At 41.1% G+C, this 10005-nt stretch overlaps 1 protein-coding gene across 2 annotated transcripts in view; it reads left to right on the top strand.

Annotated features, from left to right (window-relative positions):
- The window catches only part of zmp:0000000926 (ataxin-1-like), a 134470-nt gene that overhangs the window by 60670 nt on the left and 63795 nt on the right, over positions 1-10005 (top strand). The window lies entirely within an intron of this gene.

Raw genomic sequence — 10005 nt, 5'->3', positions numbered from 1 at the left:
ATTCTGTGCATATTCTGATTTTGTGCTGCTGAAAACAAAAAGCGTTTTCCCTCTGGGGATCAACAGAGGCATTTCTTATCTTTTGTTCTTTTCAACGAGCACAGGCACATTTAAAAATGCTGAAAAATAAATGCGGTTAGTAATGGTTAAGTACAAAATAGTGAAGTAGGGAAGACTATGACCAAATTGTGCATGATATATCATACTGAAATATAGTGAAATATAAGAAATACAATATTAAAAGCTAAACAAAAAAATTTGCCTTTGATCATTCTGAAATGTATGACTTGTTTCAGTGTCAAGATTTATTTTCCATAAATATTAATGACTACTTTTAGTAAATTTTTATAAACTGACCATATATTAAAAAAAAACAAAAAACAAAACCCAGAACATCAGAAACAACAAAACTTATGTAACAAATTGTACATTTTCCATTGCTAAACAGCATATGGCATTGTGTGCTCATTGTGTATGTTTTTTTGCGTTGCATGTCCAACAAAAATATATGTTTTTTCATAGTAATGGAAAAAAACAGCTCCTCAGAGCAGTTTAAAGCCATGCTATGATAGGATATAACAAAGCTTTACTTCACTATCTCCTGATTCCCTCTTTTTTTTTGGTTCCTTCACTTTTCTCAGTCTGATAAATACTGTAAGTTGTCAAAATGAATGGGTGCCTTGTGTGTCAAGAAAAAAAAAACGTGTCTCACAGGCTCAGTTGCCCACTAAATTCCATTTGAAAATAGAGACAGCAGGTATGTCTTGTGTTTTTTTTATTGTACGACTCAGAGACAGTTTCATGTTTATGTTCTCACCGCTGGGCCGTTTGCAGTCAGTCTACAGTGAGAAACTCGAGCCCCGAGGGGAAACACAAATGACCATGGGAACACATTTGCAATCCACACACACAGCTGTGTTTTAATTTTCCATATTATGACTGGTAGATGGTATACTGGTATACAAGTTTACTTAAAATTATTTTTATGCTCATAATTCACCTCCTTGCATTGATATAAGACATCTATTTGTAAATAAACAACTGTTTTATGATATTGAAAGCCTAGAATCTGTAACATATGATAATTCAATCTGAATTCAGTATAAAGATGTTCTAGTCTCCTTGTAAAAAACATCTCTGCTAGCCTGTGTACTGACTGTGTGGGAAAGTAATAAACTTTAATTTCACATCGATGCCGCATGCAGCCGTTGTGCAGTAAAGCTCTTGGCAAAAACATAAACAGGAGAGCTCCTCCCTGTTGGATTTGGTCTCAGGTCACCTTATGATTCTTTTGTTTTGTCATGCATTGAGATGGTACTAATAGCTGGGGTTGTTAACCTTTAAGTGCATTTGGCAAAATAGTCCAATGGTTCAGCACAACACTATGGCTCACCTGCAAAAGGTCATATCTCTCCCAAAACAGTTAACCCAAGCTTCAAACTAAGTCCCTTTCTCATATAAATAGTCAAGGCCCCCAAACACAAGTTTCCTGCTCAATTGCTTTGGCTCATTTCTTGAAACAGAAATGACGTTCTCCAAGCTCTATATGCATTTGCCAAAATAGCCTGGATGGTTCAGCACAACACCATGGCTCACCAAAAGGTCATATCTCTCCCAAAACAGTTAATTCATGTGTCAAAACTAAGCCATTTTCTCATATAGTCAATGGCCCCAAAATGCAAAGTCTCTTTGGCATTGTGTAAGCACTGTTGGTCAAAATGTTTAGATGTTTTGTCACTATGGCAGTGGACCATGGAAATATCACTTATGTCACATTTCAATCTTGGTCCAGACCATTCACTGACAATGAGTGGTTACTGTAATTGATGCCTTTTGTCTAGCTACCAGAAATCAAACTGTATCAAACTGAAAAAGATGATGGACCTACACTGTCATTGAAATTGTTACTGTATTTTTATTCACAAACATAAAGTAACTGCCAAACATCACAGTAAAAAGAAAATGTATACAGCAAAATATATTGTACTGTAAACACATCAACACAAAAAAAGGAAAATTATGCAATATTGTTCACACCAGTAACTCCACCTCAATGGTCGTCCTCCTCATCCTCACTCTCGTGGTCGTCCTCTCTCTGCTGTCTGTCTGGCCACAGATTTTCATCCACATCACACCTGATATTCTCCCTTGCGATGCAACGGGGGAAGAATCTACGTGCATGCCGCAACCATCCCCTGCACTGATCTGCTGTGACATTGTCACAGCAAGCATCCATTGCTTCAAGCAGGGACCTCTGGTTCTGAGCCCGATGGTCATACACCCCCCACCTCCAAGCAGAGAAAAAGTCCTCAATTGATTGAGAAATGGGGAGTAAGGTGGTAGGAGCACCATTAGCAGTCTTGGGTGGGCAGTGAACCAGGTCCTGATGAGCGGGCTGCAGTGGAAGCTGACATTGTCCCACACAACTACAAACTTTGAGTGAAGCCCTACCAAACCTCTCTCATTTTCTGAGATGAGATCTGAATAAAGGTGATCCAAAAAGAACAGGAGCTTTTGGGTATTGTATGGGCCAAGTGTGGGAATGTGGGTGGCCACACCATTTTCAGAAATGGCAGCACACATTGTTATATTGCCTCCACGCTGGCCTGGGACATCCACCGTGGCCCGGTGGCCAATAATATTCCGGCCACGTCTTCTTCCTTTGGCCAGGTTAAAGCAGGCTTCATCCACGAAAACAAGGGTGTGAGAAGTCTCATTCCCCTTCAATGCCATTATTCTCTACAATACAGTACAACAAAATATCAAATCAGTTATACGGTAGAATCATACCATAACAGCAAATTACATAGGAATGTTTTGTGTTCTCCACCAAAAGTTCAATATAGTGGCCTCTGTGCTTTACTGTAAACAGGGTATAATGATAGATAACCAGTAACACGCCACTGACTTACATTTACATACTGGAACCGCAGCTCTTTCACTCTATCAGAGTTTCTCTCAAATGGTACCCTGTAGAACTGTTTCATGCTCATCTCATGCTTCTTCAATACCCTGTCTATTGTTGATATGCTGATAGTGTTGATGTTCTGGAATATTAGATTGTCCTGTATTATGGTATTACGGATCTCTCTTAGTGTGATGGCATTATTTGCCATCACTATATTGCAGATCTCCTGTTCTTGTTCTCGGCTGAGTAGTGTTCTTCTGCCACCAGTACGAGGTTGTCGTCCAATCCTAGACATAGAATTCACAAATAGACAATATTACCATTTGTATTGTGATGCACTGTCCTGTCCTGTAGACCTACTGTATGCCTTATAAATTTCTCACAGAATGAGTTACCAATTGTACTGTTGTTTTACTGTTACGTAATGTACTGAAATTCTACTGTAATGCATTGCTGTACAGTAATTGGAATACTATTGTAAACTGTACTATCAATACAGTAACTCCATTGTTGAATGAGTACATAGGCCTACCTGTTTTCCCTGCGGAAGGTTTGAATGATAGAAGACACTGTAGATCTGGGCACATTCGGCTGAACTCGACGACCTGCCTCTGCCATTGTGAGGCCATGATTGATCACATGGTCAACAAGTGTAGCCCAAATTTCATCTGGAACAGCATGGTGTCTTCGTGCCCTTCGCCCTCTTCCACCTACTCCACCACCACGCACCCTTACTCCTCCTCCTCTTCCTCTTCTTCTTCCTCTTCCTCGAGCAGGCAGTTGGTCATTGTTTACCTGGCCAGGTGCCTCCATGTTCAGAAATTGTATTGATTCTGGTCAAGCTCTATATGTATGTTTGGCAAAAATCATTCTCATGGATAGCACCTGTCAGGTAACTAAACATACCATTTGATTGGTCATCTGAGATGTGTTACACACCCCCTTTATTAGTCAAGTTCTAGATTCACCTGAGTCAATTTATCAATCAGCAAAAGATATTCATATCATGTAATGTCATGTTATACATGGTATTATGTTCCTGACTAATTTTGACAATTGAATGAACTCTTGTGCATGTGATGGCTGACACAATGAAATAATGCTGACATGTTTTAGAGAGTAAAACCATTTGACTGACAATCAACAGTTAGTTTAGATCAGCAAGATATATACAATTGGTAATTGTGCTAACTGTAGGCAACTGTAATCAATCATTTGCAAAGATGTGCTAGACATTTGCAATTTGTGCAAACTGTAGACAATTGTATTTAATCATTTGCAAAGTGTGCTAAGACATTTGCAATTTGTTGAAAGGAATGAGAATTTGAAATCTGTTGTGAAGAAGTGCCCAGTGGTTTGGAGGGTTGTCCATGTTGTTTTGAGAATGTAATTTCTGTTTCAAGAAATGAACCAAACCAATCGAGAAAAACTGTAAGTATTGTTGACTCTGAGCCCAGTCACTGAAAGAAAATGTTGGCGTTTCACATTTCTGTGCAGTGCCAAGCTAAGTTATGTACCATACCAACGTTTTTAAAGTAACTAAAGTGATTACATATGTATGAGCGGACTTTGTCACCAGGAAGTGGTGCTGATGGTTAATGGCATGACACCTTGATGAGATGGCTGCCAAACTGAGCTGTTAATGAACGCCCAACATTGTATCTATCTATATGGTAACCACCATTTTTACTGAGACATTTCTGCATTTCCTCTGGGGATTGTGGCACCAAAAGTGGGCATTTTAAGCCAAAACATGATCTTTTCCAAACCATAGCCAAGTGGTTTTTGTGCCTAAACCCAACCACACATTAACCACAGTGTTGTTGTGAAGAGGGGTGAAGTTTCAACATATCCACCGCAGGATAATGAACAAATCTAATATATCCGTGGTTTGCAAAAATGTGCAATGCCAGTATTTACTGTGGCGAGTAGTTGATTACTCTGGTTACAGGAACTCCTTTTGACTCATTTTGATTGAGAATATTGAGGTTGAATGATGTTTATGTGCCTCTTGGATGACTTAAGAGTTGTCCTGACATGCATGCTTCTAGACAGTAACCCAAACTTCAAATCAATGCCTTATTGTTTTTCACAAGTTCAGGAATGACAGTTAATTCAGGCTTGGGGCCAGAGGTGTTTCCTCCAGTTTTGAAAATATATTAGTGGTTGATCTTGATTAGAGGAGGCAAGAAACTAGTGCTGCACGATTTGATAAAAATGTGCGATTGTGATTATGGTGGACAATATCACGATTTGCGATTGCGATTACAAATATAATTACAATAAAATATAATAAATAAATGGTATCATGAGTCTTTTTGCTTGATTCAGTGTTTCCCCTACATTACATTAGGGGGGCACTGACCTGACATAGTTATTGTTATGGACAGACAGTGTGTCAATGACCATCAACAGACTGAGCACAGTCAAACACGCTGCTCACACAGCAGTGCAGCACGGAACTGTACATACAGCGCAGCGAGCCTGTGTTGCGTTCAGGCGTTGTCACGTAAATGATTCCAGCGCCATAGCACAACACAGCAGCATGTCAAGTGGGCCGAACGCGAGCAAAATTGCTCAATTTTTCATTTGTTATGGAGTCCATGATTTCCCTGTAACACTTACAAATGTTTGCTTAACTGTGCTTGGATGTTGTTTTATGAGGCTCTGGTGGCTTTCAGTTGTCTCATTGTCTTTAACGTTACACGGCTCGGCTTTCTCTCGCATGCACTCTTCCTACTTTTCCCTGTGCTGTGGTGTCTCAAGTGTTGATATAGATTGGTCGTGTTGCCGCGGGACGTGGCGACTTTAACTTTTACACTTAAACAGCACGTCTTAATGTTCAATGTCGCTGTATCTGAATCCAAAGTATCGCCATGTAACAGACGTTTTTTCCGCCACCAACTCAGCCTGTTCATGGTCAAGCTCATACTCTTCTTCAGCGTCTGTGTTGGTCACTGCTGCACGCCAGCTGCACGCACCAGGATAGCTTGTGGGCGTGATGTCAACAAACTCCACACACTGCAGGAGAGGCAGTCACGTTCACAGGCACACACGTTAACATTTATTTAGCCTACATTAAATCGCAAATCGCAGCCTTTTATGCGGTTATGTAATCGCAGAGCCTGACATCGCGATTGCAATTGCGATTAGATTAATCGTGCAGCACTACAAGAAACCAAACGTCTGTTGACACAATTATGTGGTCAGAGACAAAGAGTTTGATAAACTGATCGTCTGGGCTAGAGGTAAGAAAAAATTATCTAGAATGTTCTTTCAAACTGGTCCCAGGTCCCAGCCTGTCAGGCTAAAGATCGCAGTACCGGAAGACCGTCTACGGAGCTACCTAGCCCAGGCACAGTTAGCTGAACGAAGCGGCAATATGGCACAGTTTTGAGTCTCCCCGCTGGAAAAGTTCACCTTCAAGGCTGAAGACTGGCCTAAATGGATTAAACGCTACGACAGATTCCGCATTGCTTCTGGATTGGAGACGCAAGCACAAGGGAATCGCAGGAATGTGATCTTTGAGAGAGTAAAGTTTAATCAGCCGCTTCAAGAAACGGGCGAGACGGCCGACAGCTTCATTACGGCGCTGCACTGCCTGACGGAGCACTGCGGTTACGGGGCTCCACATGATGAGATGGTGAGGGACAGGCTTGTGGTGAGTCTGCGGGACAAACGCCTATCTGAACAGTTGCAAATGAACCCGGAATTGACGCTACAAAAGGCCGTCACCAGAGTGAAACAGAGAGAGCAGGTAAAAAAGCAGCAAGAAATGTTAAGAACATTTTTCCATTAATATCATCCATGAGAAACAATTAATGAGCTATAACTCAGGCTGTTAAAAACACATATTTAAAAGAATATCGTCTAATTATCGTTATCTTCAAAATCCCCCAAAATATCAAGATTATTTTTTGTCCATATCGCACACCCCTACAGCTTGGTTACCTTGAGGTCAGAGGACAAAAACAGTGATGATGCAGTGCAACACAGTGAGTAGCAAGGATTTCACTGTAAGGGCCCTGATACATCAAGCTGAAGGTCGGCTGTTGGTCATTGTCAAGCTGTTGGTGAGTGCCTGTCTTTTCGCAGTGTGTCCTGCTCCATCGACCCTCGCAGCCCTTTTTGGGTTATTTCGTAGGAGAAGGCAGATCCCATTGATGAATGAATTCATGTAACAATTAGATTTAATCGATTGACTGAATTGAAGTAATTGGTATTGTTTATGTGCTTACTGGCTAACTCGCGCCATGAATCCATCCTAACGGTCTCCTTGTTTCTGTTTTTGAATGATGGATACAGACTACCACTGCCTGCTGACAGGGAGAGTTATATTCTGTAACGCAGGCGCAGAACGTACGTGCTAGTTGACTGTTGGCTGTTGTCTTTGAGGTGTATTCACGTGCAGCTTTTTGGCCGAGACACAGGTGACGTGAGGTGACAGTCGGCCTATGTTGCTACTAGTTCTTTGATGTCGGTTTGGTGTGTGTGAGCCTTATACATTCAAAATCATTTAGGCTGAGGCAGATGATAGATCGACAGCGGCCACAACCAGGTGTGTTTTTGTCAGTGTGCCTGTAAGCATGCCACATAAAGGGCTAAGTAAATTTCATATTGATTAATTATGGTACATATTTCTGTCTTGTCGGATGTTGTTATCGCAGCAGGAGGTATTTATGAGATACTGTGCCCTCCAGAGTTGGAGGCCAATGAATGAAGGTGGTTTATAGAACATCCTCTATAAATTTTGGCCTGCCCTGGGTACAGGTATGTCGGTATGTTATGTCAGTATGTTTCCCACTATGCTGGGGGGGGGGTTCATGATGTGTTTTTATCAAGTTAAAATCTCAAAGTGTAGAAACGCCCAATACATCACTCATTGGTCTGCGATTAAGAAACTATGTTCAAACTCTTTGCCAAGAGGAAAATGAAGACAAATAGTCTGTGTCAGAGTAGATGTCAAAAATAGAAAGCTGGATGCAGTGCAGCATCCTTTAGCTTGTCAGCAGTTCAGTGCAGGCAAACAGTTCTGCACTACACTGGTCCTTGCTCTGATAGAGGGCACATAAACATGCCCAAAGATCACAGTGCTATGTTAGAGAAGGCAGTAGGAGATGAGTGAGAGAAAACCACGAGTAAACTTGTAATACTAGAAGAACCAGAAAGCAAAGAAAGAGAAAAAGAGAAACAACAGCCATATGACAGTATGAATCACTACTTTAAATCCTTATGATAAATTACATTTCCTTTCAATTCCTTTCTCCCTTGCACATGATCATGCAGGTGAACACAATGTTGGGCGTTCATAAACAGCTCCTGATATGTGTGATAAAGAGTCAACCTGTCACCTGTCACTTTGGAGGGCTATGGATCACAAATGTTAAAAAAAACAAGTCAGGTTCCCATATAAACATTGCAGCAGGTTTGGCTTGCTGTAATCATTCCTCCTGTTCACACTGGCTCTAAATGCCTTCCTGTAAAGGATGGGGCACAAAATCCAGTCTCTCTTCTGTTAAAAAAAACTGTGGGTTTCTTTGTGGGTAAAGGTTGTTTAGAATGAAATTCCCTTTAAACATCCAGTACGAATAGGAGGAATGATTACAGCAAGTAAAAATGCTATCCCTCTGTATATAGATCTCATAAGCATTGTTCAAATTGTTGCCAGCATGTTTAGGGTTCTCTTTTGTTTGTAACATTTTATTATTAACTACTCTGTGTGCAAGAGGTTTAGAAACAGCAGCACAGTAGACTTACAGGCACAGTTCGGATATTAAGAAATGGGGTTGCAAGAGGTACTTAACATAGTGTATTACATACAGTAGGTGGTGGGAAGCTAAGCGGTGTACTGCTGTGCAGGGGTCAGCAGTAAAACATATTTAAGACACCTAAAAAATAACCCAAAACATCCCAATTTCATATCAGTTTAAGCGTACGCTTTATCCAGAATATTTTCACTGCTTTACCTTGCATCAGACAGCACTTTCTGATGGGCAATTAAAGCCATTATATCACTCTCTTCAAAGCCATTGAAAAATGGAGTTTAGCTCGCTGAATGCAGGAGCTGTCGTACGCCTTTTCAGCAGTCATGGGCTGGCTTGGCTTGGTTGGTTTTGGCCATTGGCCAGGGATTACCATTTCCTTTATAAAGTGTGTGTCTATGACTGATGACGGCTTTATAAACAGTGCGCTGATCCACAGCTGAAGTCCCCTGTTATTTTTGCTGCATGTGTTTTTCCACAGCAGGGCAGGTAAAAGAAGTTTACCTGTTGGAGGTGAGCTGTTTGCAGAGGTGCAGTAAGAGCCTGTTATCTGCAGCTCTCTATCAACATCTCACTGTGGCTGTTTCTGCTTTTACTTTCCCCCCTGTGGTATCATTAGACTTGTGTTTATTTAAGAAAAGCCACTAAGAAGTTTCTGCTAATTCAGTGATAAACACAGTTTGTGAGCAGCAACTTCACACAACTTCTAATACAGCTGATAACGAACATGAAACGGTAAAATAAAACGGATATCTTAAGTAAAAACAGGACGCAGGAGAGAAACTAAACTCTAAACCAAAAAGATTCACTCAGAGGCTTCAAAAGTACAGAGAACTGAACACAGAGACTTATAAAAATGTCTTTCTTTCTGGTCTCCTGCAGACAGTGGTGAGTAGAGTCTTGCAGCACATAGGGCTTGTTTGTGGGGTAGAGGCAAGGTCGTTGGGGGTTGGCTGTGGTGAGATGTCACTGCTACCTGCTTGAGGGCGGGCAACCTCCCCAGAAGTGCGAATCAGTGCAACACAGCTTGAATTGGTGCGGCCAAAAGTGACAGTGTAAAAAGCCAATTGGTCTGCTGCTGCTTCTAACAGTTTGTTTGTTTGTTTGTGTTATTGTGTGACTTTGGTGTTTAAAAGGGTTAGGTCAGATTCAGTGAGCTAAAATCATTGTTTTTGGCAATGGAGACTGGTGGCTCTGACGAGAGCAAAGTTTGGAAACTAAAATCGTCAACGACTTTGCCGTCGTAAAAGGCTGTCTGCAGCAAGGGAAAGCAGTGAAAATACCCTCAGTATAGCACACACTTAAGTTGTTATTGATTTATTTTGGGTAGGACTT

The sequence above is a fragment of the Epinephelus fuscoguttatus genome, linkage group LG7, assembly GCF_011397635.1.
Source record: "Epinephelus fuscoguttatus linkage group LG7, E.fuscoguttatus.final_Chr_v1".
Lineage (NCBI taxonomy): Eukaryota > Metazoa > Chordata > Actinopteri > Perciformes > Serranidae > Epinephelus > Epinephelus fuscoguttatus.
Note: the sequence above shows the minus strand (reverse complement) of the source record. Positions and strands in the feature narration are given on the sequence as shown.